General features: G+C 45.3%; 1 protein-coding gene across 1 annotated transcript in view; it reads right to left on the bottom strand.

Annotated features, from left to right (window-relative positions):
- The window catches only part of LOC112607704, a 63,084-nt gene that overhangs the window by 50,802 nt on the left and 986 nt on the right, over nucleotides 1–11,296 (bottom strand). The window lies entirely within an intron of this gene.

Genomic DNA, 11,296 nt, shown 5'->3' with positions numbered 1-11,296 from the left:
ATTTATCTTATGTCTTACTTACTTACTTAGTTTATGCATTCCTTCCTTCCTTCCTTCCTTCCTTCCTTCCTTCCTTCCTTCCTTCCTTCCTTCCTTCTAGATGGAGCCTTGCTCTGTTGCGCCCAGGCTGGAGTGTAGTGGCTTGATCTCAGCTCACTGCAACCTCTGCCTCCCGGGTTCAAGTGATTCTCCTGCCTCAGCCTCCCAAGTAGCTGGGATTACAGGCACCTGCCACCATGCCTGGCTAATTTTTTGTATTTTTAGTAGAGATGGGGTTTTACCATGTTGGCCAGGCTGGTTTTTCACTCCTGACCTCAAATGATCTGCCTGCCTCAGCCTCGCAAAGTGCTGGGATTACAGGTGTGAGCCACCGTGCCCGGCCTTCATTCCTTTTGAAGGATGAATAATATTCCACTGTATAGATTTACCACATTTTATTTATCCTTTCACCAGTTGTTGGTCATTTGGGTTTTTTCTACTTTTGGGCTATTATGAATAATGTTGCTATGAACATTTATGGCTACATCTTTGAAAGGACATATGCTTTTCTGAATAAATGCTCCCTGGATTCCTGCAAGGCTGTGGTTAATTTTCAGAGTTCTGAGAACATTGATTCTGCCAGTTTTGGGCAGTATTTCCACTGCTTATATGGAGCAGACAATTCTCAGAAGTCTTTACTCTGACATTTTGCTGATGTCATGCTGAATCCCTTCATTTTATTCATTTATTTATTTATTTATTATTTATTATTATTTATTTATTTTTGAGATGGAGTCTTGCTCTGTCGCCCAGGCTGGAGTGCAGTGGCATGATCTAGGCTCACTGCAACCTCCGCCTCCCGAGTTCAAGCGATTCCTCTGCCTCAGCCTCCCAAGTAGCTGGGAGTACAGGCGCCTCCCACCATGCCCGGCTAATTTTTGTATTTTTAGTAGAGATGAGGTTTCACCATGTTGGCCAGGCTGGTCTCAAGTTCCTTACCTCAGGTGACCCACCTGCCTCAGCCTCTCAAAGTGCTGGGATTACAGACGTGAGCCACTGTGCACAGCCCTAAGTCCTATTCTTGATGCAGAAAAGCCAGATGCAGAATTCTGGCTCAACAGAGGTAAATGAGAGAAGAGCTCAGCTGGCTGAGTAGGAGGTATGAAGAGCCGCCCTCAGAACTAAGACAACCCCAGAGGGCATTCAGAGTGAAATAATGTCTAGAAGTAGATACTCTGGGCTGCATCAGACACTCATGAGGTTTCGTGTCCTGGAGTATGTCTAGGGTGGTGCAACTATCTTGTGTGAGAGCAAGGGAAGGGCTGGGGCTGTTCAGCTGAAGAATGAGACTCAGGAGACATGAGCACTGTCTGCAGATCTCTAAAGGGCTGCCCTGGGGCAGAGCGAGAAGGTCTGTGAGGCCCCCCAGGGCAGAGGGAGGTCCAGTAATCAAAGATACAGAGAAAGAGCCCTCAGCTCAAGCATTGGAAAGACCTCAGTAACAGGCTGAGCATCCAAGAATGCAAACTTGGGCATATGTCTGTAGGTAGTGAGCCCCCAGAAAGGGACAGATTGGAAGAATTCCAGGAAGTATTTTGTACAATACTTGCAATGATGTTCTCTCAAAGTTGTGTTGGAGCTGATGGGATTATCGTGTCTTCAGATCTGCCCCTTCTTCATTCCAGAGCTCTGCCACCCACCTAGCTGGGAAACCAGAAACCTGGGCACTCTCTAGACTCTTTCTCCTCTCCCACTCATGGCAATCAATCAATCAATCAATCAATCACCAGGTCCCATCCAAGACAACCTCAGGATATCTCTGGCATCTGGCCCCTTTTCTCCATCTATTGCTGCTGTCTTCACTCAGATCTTCATAATTTCTTGTCCTGGCCTCTGTCATAGCTTCAGGTCTGTCTGGTAGCAATCTAACTGCAGGCTGATCATGTTAAGCCCCTTGATGAAATAATTGCCCTTTCTCCATAGTTTCAGGATAAAGCATGGACACCTTAACATGATATTCAACCCACCTCTCCAGGCTCACTGTTTTCCAGGTACTATAGCCTCCAGCCATATGTCACTGGCACCTGCCTTTGTTTTTGCTGAGAGTTCCCACATATACAACTCACGCATCCCAGCTTCCCCTATTATCTACATCTTAACCAATGTGTTATGTTTGTTAGAATCAGGAACCGATGTTGGTACATTATTATTAAATTCATAGTTTATCTTAAGAGTCACTGTTTGTATTATACATTCTATAGGTTTTTGTTTGTTTTGAGACAGGGTCTCACTTTGTCACTCAGGCTAGTGTGGTGGCATGATCATAGCTCACTGCAGGTCTGAACCCTTGACTCAAGCGATCCTCCTGCCTCAGTCTCCTGAGTAGCTAGGACTACAGGTGTGCACCACCAAACTTTGCCAATTAAATTTTTTTTTTTTTTTTTTTTTGTAGAGACAGGGTCTTGCTATGTTACCGAGGCTGGTCTTGAATTCCTGGCTTCAAGCAGTCCTCCCACCTTGGCCTCCTAAAATGCTGGAATTCCAGGTCTGAGCCACTGTGCCTGGCTCTATAGGGTCTGACAAATGCGTGACGACATGTATCCACCATTACTCTATCATACAGAAGAGTTTCACTGCCCTAAAGATCCTGTGCTCCACTGATTTCTCCCTTGCCCCAACCTCTCCATGAGTCCCTAGCAATGACTTTTCTTGGCTTTTTATATGTCAAAAACCTACCGTGGCCAGGCATGGTGGCTCATGCTTGTAATCCCAGCACTTTGGGAGGCTGAGGTGGGTAGATCATCTGAGGTCAGGAGTTCAAGACCAGTCTGGCCAACATGGCCAAACCCTGTCTCTACTGAAAATACAAAAATTAGCCAGGCGTGGTGGCGGGCGCCTGTGATCCCAGCTACTCAGGAGGCTGAGACATGAGAATCGCTTGAACCCAGGGGGCGGAGGTTGCAATAAGCCGAGATCATGCCACTGCACTCCAGCCTGGGCAACAGAGCAGGACTCAGTCTCAAAAACAAACAAAAGACAAAAAACCTACCCACTTACCTCCTTAGGAAGCCTTCATATATTTTTCTCTGCTGGGTTCTCTGTCTCTCTCTTTCTTTCTCTGTGTCTCTCTCCCTGCCTCCCTCCCTCTTCCCCCATACACCAACCCTGCTGGATAGATTTTACCTGATGGGTAAAGAAACAGAGGCTCATTTATTTAAATAACTTGCCCAAGACCACAGAACCAGTGAGCGTGGGGACTGAGATTTGAACCCAGCCCTGTCTGTCTCCAAAGAGCCCTTTTCTTAAGCCCTTGACCCTGTGCACTGTCTGCCTTCCCTCTAGATCGAGAACTTGAGATCAGGGACTATTTCCAATTCAGGTCTGGGTTTTCAGAATCTAACACAAAACCCCAAACAGAACAAGGATTCAAGATAAATATGCATGGATTGAAAAATATTTTGTTTATTGGAATACTAATGGCTATCTGGAAGCATTAAAGAAGAAAAAATCTGGAGTCTTTGGGCTGTCTGCAGGAAAAGATGTTTAACCCATGCACTCCGGCAGACCCTCTGGGCTCAGCCTCTGAGTGAACTTAATTCCAGCGCCAATGACCCGGGAGTGTGCATGTGTGCTTGCTACTTCAGGAGCTCCATTTCCCCCATACCTGGGACGCTCTTAAGAGGGAAACAGGCTCCTTCATCCCTGCCTGAAGAGGCCTGGAGAGGCCCATCCTTCCCGTCTGGGCTCCCCTGGAGAGGGCCAGGCCTGGGTATGCTCACGTGTGTGTACTTGAGCTCAGTACCTTCTCTCTTCAGCCATCACCCCACCAGATGCATAGTTCTTCTCTCTGCTAATGCAATTTATATGTCTGAGCATGAACGGAGGATTTGTGAGCCTTCAAGGCAGCAGCTTTAGAAATTACCACGACAGGCCAGGGATGCTGGATAGAGAATTGGGGGTTAGGAGACTTTGGAGGAATTATTTTCAAAGGCAAGGAGACTCCTCCTGAACAGGAGGAAGAGCATATTCTGGGCTCTGAGAAGCCCACTCCTATCCCATGTCCTCCCCCAGGCCCTTCCAAGATTCCTTTTAAGACATCCCCAATAAGACTTTCTGGCTTAACAATGCATAGGATGGGAGCTCCTCACTGTGATGGAACAAAGGTTCATTTAACAGGATCAGCTGGTCGGGGAGGCGAGGCTGGAATGAGAGCTTGGGTTCACACTGAGACAGGGGCTCTCACTAGCTGGGGAAAAGTCGGTGCATTTAAAAATCTCTGAGCCTCAGCACCTACCTGATAAAGTTGAAAGGGGTAAATCATGTCCATCAGGAGGTCATGTTTTGTACTGAAATGAACTCAGACTTTTGTGTCCAAAAAACCTGTGTGGCCTCAAGCAAGCTACTCAACTTCTCTGAGGCTCTTTTCTGTTATATGTGCATTTGGGAATACTGTAGGATTGTTTGGAGGGACTAAAGCAGATCCAGTGGAGAAAGTGCTACTAGTAGTGCCTGGTGCCTGGCACCTAGTAAGGAACCAGTCATCGCAGTCCCTCCTTGGTAGATGCCCGTTCTTCTCTCCTGCCTCACTGCAGGGCCTCCACCACCACTTCAGTCCTAATGGCTTCTCACTCACATCCCACTCCAGACTCGCATCCTCCCATCATCTTTCTTTTTCTTTCTTTCTTTTTTTTGAGACAGAGTCTCACTCTGTCGCTCAGGTTGGAGTGCAATGGTGCGATCTCCGCTCACTGCAACCTCCACCTCCTGGATTCAAGCGATTCTCCTGCCTCAACCTCCTGAGTAGCTGGGATTACAGGCACGTGCCACCATGGCCAGCTAATTTTTGTATTTTTAGTAAAGATGGAGTTTCACCATGTTGGCCAGGCTGGTCTTGACCTTCTGGCCTCAAGTGATGCGCCCGCCTCGGCCTCCCAAAGTGCTGGGATTACAGGCATGAGCCACTGCGCCCAGCCCATCATCTGTCTTGACTGACAATTACAAGTCTGCTGACTTTCTCTGCACATGCAGGGGCCATAGTGCCTCCCATGCCTGTCTAGAAAGGCCCTTTCTGAACTCATTCTGACCATGTCTTTTTCCTGCTTAAGAAAACTCTTATGGCTCCCCATCACCTACCAAGATAGAACTCCTTACTGCCTTCCACCTTCTTAGTCTTACTTCCTCTTCCTTTAAGGACATGTCACACTGCAGTATCAGAGTCCAGGACTGCAGCTCCCAGTGTCAAGCATTTCTTGTTCGTATTTCTTATGTATCATTATCGATCTTTCTCCCTCCCAAGATGAGGGTGGTTTTCTTAGTGAATTTTGAAAAGAGTGGTTTCTTGATCTAGTTAAGAAAAAATTCTAAGGAAAAACACAATAATAATTTTTTTCTTCATGCCTCGAAAACCCCCTGAGTTTTGCCATAGATTTATTCACTGTTTTCCTATGAGCCATAGTAGTAGAATGATCAGAGCATTCTATTGTATTTCTTTGTAATTTCCCTGTGCTGGGTTGCAGGTCTGGAAAATGACAGATGCCTAAAATTGATCAGGGTAATCGATGCTACGTGAAGTATTTACACGTGATGGATGTATCATCTGCCAGATCTGGGTGTTGGCAACAGCTTGCTTGTTTATAAAACCCCTGAGATCCCATTTGTATGAGTGACTAATGTTTGCACACAGAGATGTTGGCTGTGTTTCTGAAATGACTATTTATTAGACATGACCACCTTTCTCCTTTACTTCCCCATTCATCACAAGCCCTGCTGCTCTTTCCTACATAACAAAATCAGGGTTTTATTCAATCTTCTTTCTCCTTGACCTCTGTGATATATAGAGGTGGTTTTATTTTGCATTTCCAACTGGCTTCCAGTCTGGCCTCCCCTCTGATTTGAAAGTCACATGTTGCTGTTGTTCTGTCATGAGACTTTAACTGCACCTGCAGTATGGACGCTAAATCCCCAAGGACAGCATTTAGAGTCTTCCCCAGCCTGGCCTCAGCTGACATTTCCAGATTTACATTGTACCGAGGACCCCAGCATTGGAAAGGGATGTTCTTTTTATAAGTGACAGAAATCCAAGCTCCCTAGCTTATACTCACAGGGATATTTAATGACAGGTCCTGGCATAGGACACAGAATTGGAGAAAGGCCCCAGCTCTGGAGACCTCTGAGACTGAAACTAGGGTCTCCAAAACCATGAGCAACTGCCATCTCCCCGTTTCTGCTTGTCTTGTGTAATGGCCTCATTCTTTCCTGAAGACAGGTTTTCTTTACATAGTAGGAATGTGGCCCTCGTCAGTCTAACTCCTCATCAAGGAAAGTGTTTTCTCCCTGCTGCTCTAGAGGATGAACACTGGTTAGCCTGGATTGGGTCAATGCAGCCCTGGACCAGTTACTAAATCTGGGGGCTGGGGAGTTGTAACTGACCCAGCCAGCATTACTGGCCTGACTCTGTGGTCAGGAGGAGGGCAAAATAGACCCTTAGAAGAAGGGAGGAGAAGGAGTAGGCACAGTGGCTCCCATCTATAATCCCAGCACTTTGGGAGGCTGTGGTGGAAAGATTGCTTGAGGCCAGGAGTTCAAGATCAGCCTGGGCAACATACTGAGATCCTCTACCAAAACAAAAACAAAAACAAACAAACAAAAAACCAGGCAGGTGTGGTGGCATGCGCCTGTAGTCCTAGCTACTCAGGAGGTTGAGGTAGGAGGGTCACTCGAGCCCAGGAATTGGAGGTTGCAGTGAGCTATTATCACATCATTGCACTCCAGCCTGGGTGAGAGGGTGATACAGTGTCTCTAAAAAAAATCAAAGAAGAAGAACAGTAGGAGGAGGAAGAGAAGGAGGAGGAGGAGAAGAAGAAGGAGGAGAAAGAGGAGGAGAAGAAGGAAGAAGAGGAGAAGAAGAAGGAGGAGGAGGAGGTGGGAGGAGGAGGAGGAGAAGAAGGAGGAGGAGGAGGAGGTGGGGGGAGGAGAAGGAGGGAGGAGGGAAATGTATCGGCCAGACAGAGCTGTGGCTGCCGTTCCTGCTCTGCACATCCTAGCCACAGTGCATGTGCCATTAGTTAAGCACTTACTGGGCACCAAACTTCTGTGCCAGGCTCCAGCCTTTCTTCAGTGGAGTTCACAATCTGGTGGAGGAAACAAATACCCAAACAGATAATCTCAAGTGCAGGGGGTAAAGTGCACCAGTGCTGGAGACTCAACATGCTGTCAGAACCTGGGCAGGAGGCTTTGAACTCCACCTGTTCAGTCAAGGAGGCTTCCTGAAAGAGTGACAGGGACCCCAGTCTTGGAGGGAACAGCAGGAGTGAGCTAGGTGATGAAGGAGGAATGCACATTCCAGGTGAGCAGCAAGGTGAAGGTGCAAGACCCAGGCCTGTGCCCAGGAGAATCAGCAGCTCCAGAAGGTTAGGGCATGGAGTGTGAGGTGGACAGGGACAGGAAGGGTGGGTGGGCTTGAAAATGCTTCACCTTTGGCCTTGGCTGTTGCCTGTCCCTCCTGCCATCCACACAGCGAAATCCGACTCAGCCTCAAGGCAAGCTCTGCCGCGGACCTGCCGTTTTGAATCCTTCAGTGGAGAATCACAGCGTCCTCAGGGATTCTGCAGCATCTTACGGGTGCCTCTGTTCTAGACTTTCATGTTCTGCCTTGCTTTCAGTTATTTATTTACACATCTGAGGTCCTTTACTACATCAAAAGACCCTTGAATGCAGGAACCATGCCCTAAACGTCCTTCTCTCACACACAGCTCCTTGTTCAGTGTTCAGAAAATAACTGAATTGTGATCACTTGGCTAATTGGACAGTTTTTCCACCTTGGGAGCAACTACCAAAATGACACTGGTTTCATGTAAGTTGAAAGAATTTTAAAAGTTATCTATTAATATTTTTTCAACATATCCAATTTTATTTATATATATATATTTTTTTTTCCAAAAATAAAAGGAGCTTTATGGATTTTATTGATTATAAAGTTGATAAATATGCATAAAGAAAATGTAAGTGATACATAAAAGCATAAAGAATAAATTTAAAATCACACAAGATACTATCTCCCATAGGCAGCCACTGTTTACATTTCAGATAACAAGCTTTTCAGGTATTTCTCTATAAATCCAGCTGTTATTAATATATAACTTTATAAAAAGGTAGTAAAAAATGCAACATAAGCTAGCCCTCGGAGTAATAAGTTCAAAAGAATTTAACAGTCGAATAAAATGTGTGTTTTTTTTTTCTTTTGGATAGCCTAAATGGCTTCTCTGATGTTCCCTGAGGGATTAAACAACCACTCAAGATTTTCTTGGGAAACTTCTACCTGCTCTCTGTCTCTCTTTTCTTGAGATATAATTGATATGCCATAAAATTCACCATATAAAGTATACAATTCAGTGGTTTTGAATATGCTCACAGGGCTGTGCAACTATCACCACTATTTAATTCCAGAACATGTCCATCGCCTCAAAAGGAAACACCATACCTTTTAAGCGATCACTACCCATTCCTCTGTCTCTCCAGCCCCTAGCAACAAATTAATTTCGTTTCTTTTTTCTTTTTTTTTTTTTTGAGACAAAGTCTCACTCTGTCACCCAGGCTGGACTACAGTGGTATGATCTCGGCTCACTGCAACCTCTACTTCCCAGGTTCAAGCAATTCTCCTGCCTCAGCCTCCTGAGTAGCTGGGATTACAGGCACACACCACCATGCCCGGCTAATTTTTGTATTTTTTGTAGAGATGGAGTTTTGCCATGTTGGCCAGACTGGTCTCGAACTCCTGACCTCAAGTGATCTGCCTGCCTCAGCCTCTCAAAGCGCTGAGATTATAGGCTTGAGCCACTGTGCCTGGCCACTAATTCAGTTGCTGTCTCCATTTTATTTCTGTCTCTGTGGACTTGCCTATTTTGGACATTTCATGTGAATGGAATTATATAATATGATGCCTTTTTTATTGGGCTTCTTTCATGTAGCATAATATTTTCAAGGTTCGTCTATAAAAACAGCATATGTTAGTGCTTCATTTCTTTTTATGGCCAAATAATATTGCATTGTATGGATATACCATATTTTGTTTATCCATTCATCAGTTGATATACATTTAGATTCTTTCTACTTCTTGGCTGTTATTAATAATGTTGCTATGAACATTAGTGTAAACGTTTTTATTTGAGCATGTGTTTTCACTTTTCTTGGGTATATACCTAGGAATAAAATGTCTGGGTCATGATTGGGCACGGTGGCTCACACCTGTAATCTTAGTACTTTGGTAGGCCAAGGCAGGCAGATCATGAGGTCAGGAGTTGAAGACCAGTTGGCCAACATGGTGAAACCCCGTCTCTACTGAAAGTACAAAAATTAGCTGGGCGTGGTGGCAGGTGCCTGTAATCCTAGCTACTTGGGAGGCTGAGGCAGGAAAATCATTTGAACCCAGGAGGCGGAGAGTGCAGTGAGCTGAGACGGTGCCATTGCAATCCAGTCTGGGCAACAGGGTGAGACTCTGTCTTTAAAAAAAAAAAATCTGGGTCATATGGTAACTCTATAATTAACTTTTTGGGGATCTGCCAAACTGTTTTCTAAAGTGGCTACACTATTTTACATTTTCACCAGCAATATATAAGAGTTTCACTTTTTCTGTGTCCTCAGCAACACTTGTTATAATCTTTCTGATTATAACCATCCTAGTGGGTGTGAAGTAATATATCATTATGGTTTTGATTTGCATTTTTTTTCTGTTTTTTTTTTCTTTGTTTTTTTTTGAAGATAGGGGCTTGCTCTGTCACTCAGGCTGTAGTGCAATGGCACAATCATGGCTAACTGCGGCCTAAAACACCTGGGCTCCAGCAATCCTCCTGCCTCAGCCTCCCAAGTAACTGGGACTATAGGTGTGTGCCACTATGCCTGGACAATTAAATTTTTATTTTTATTTTTGTAAAGACAGGGTTTCACTATGCTGCCCAGGCTGGTCTCAAACTCCTGAGCTCAAGAGATCCTCCTGCCTTGGCCTCCCAAAGTTCTGGGATTACAGATGTGAGCCACTGTACCCAACCTGCAATTTTCTAATGACTAAAAACATTGAGTAATTTTTATGTGCTTATTGGCAATTTATATATCTTCTTTGGAGAAATGTCTGTTTCTTCACATCCTTTGTCCACTTTGTAACTGGGGTATTTGTTTTTTATTGTTTAGTTTTTAAAGTTTCTTAAATGTTACGAACCACTATAGCCCTGATTTGCAAAACATTTTTTTTCCCATTTGATGGCTTTTTAATTTTCTTAATAGTGTCCTTTGAAGCACAAACATTTTTAAGATTGCTGAAGTCCAGTTTGTCTGTTTTTCTTTCCAGGATGTGTTTGCTGATATGTCCTCACAGGATTGACCTTTCTTTTCTCTCTCTCTCTCTCTCTCTTTCCTTCCTTCCTTCCTTCCTTCCTTCCTTCCTTCCTTCCTTCCTTCCTTCCTTCCTTCCTTCCTTCCTTCCTTCCTNTTCCTTCCTTCCTTCCTTCCTTCCTTCCTTCCTTCCTTCCTTCCTTCCTTCCTTCCTCCTTCCTTCCTTTCTCTCTCTCTCTCCTCTCTCTCTCTCTCTCTCTCTCTTTAGATGGAGTCTTGCTCTGTCACCCAGGCTGGAGTGCAGTGGTGTGATCTCAGCTCACTGCAACCTCCACCTCCTGGGTTCAAGCAATTCTTGTGCCTCAGCCTGCCAAGTAGCTCCCATTAGGCGTGCGTGGCTAATTTTTGTAGAGATGGGGTTTCACCATGTTGGCCAGGCTGGTCTTGAACTCCTGACCTCAAGTGATCCACCCGCCTTGGCCTCTCAAAGTGCTGAGATTACAGGCATGAGCCACTGCGCCTGGTCAGAATTGGTTGTTTTAATCCTGCTCCAATGAGACTCTCTTCTGAACTCTAACTGCGCCTTCTAAGTCTTCCAGGCAGCCTGGGCCCCTGAAACACGGGGATTCCTCATCCCCCAAGGTTCTTCTGTGTTCATGGTGGTCACTATATCTTCACCACATAAGACACTTTGGATTGACTTCAAGACTTACCTCGACATTGGCTTGAACACTTTCTCCAACTTTGGCTCCTGTAACAAAGACTCTATTGATTCTCCCTCCACCTCTGTCTGCCCCTCTCTGACTCTGCACTGGATTCTTCATCTTGCTCAGGGTTTGCCATACTCTCACTTTTCTCTCTCTCCTCTCTACTTTCCAGTGTTCACCTGGTTTGACTTCTTCAATGACCTCCTCTCTTTGGCTCCTTAGTGATGGAAGGCGAAACAGTGAGGCAGACCTGAGTTTCCAGCCTGGCTTGGAAATTTACAAGCTGG

This window comes from Theropithecus gelada, chromosome 15, assembly GCF_003255815.1.
Source record: "Theropithecus gelada isolate Dixy chromosome 15, Tgel_1.0, whole genome shotgun sequence".
NCBI classification, from domain to species: domain Eukaryota; kingdom Metazoa; phylum Chordata; class Mammalia; order Primates; family Cercopithecidae; genus Theropithecus; species Theropithecus gelada.
The sequence above is the reverse complement of the archived record's forward strand: the minus strand, read 5'-3'. Positions and strand labels throughout refer to the sequence as shown.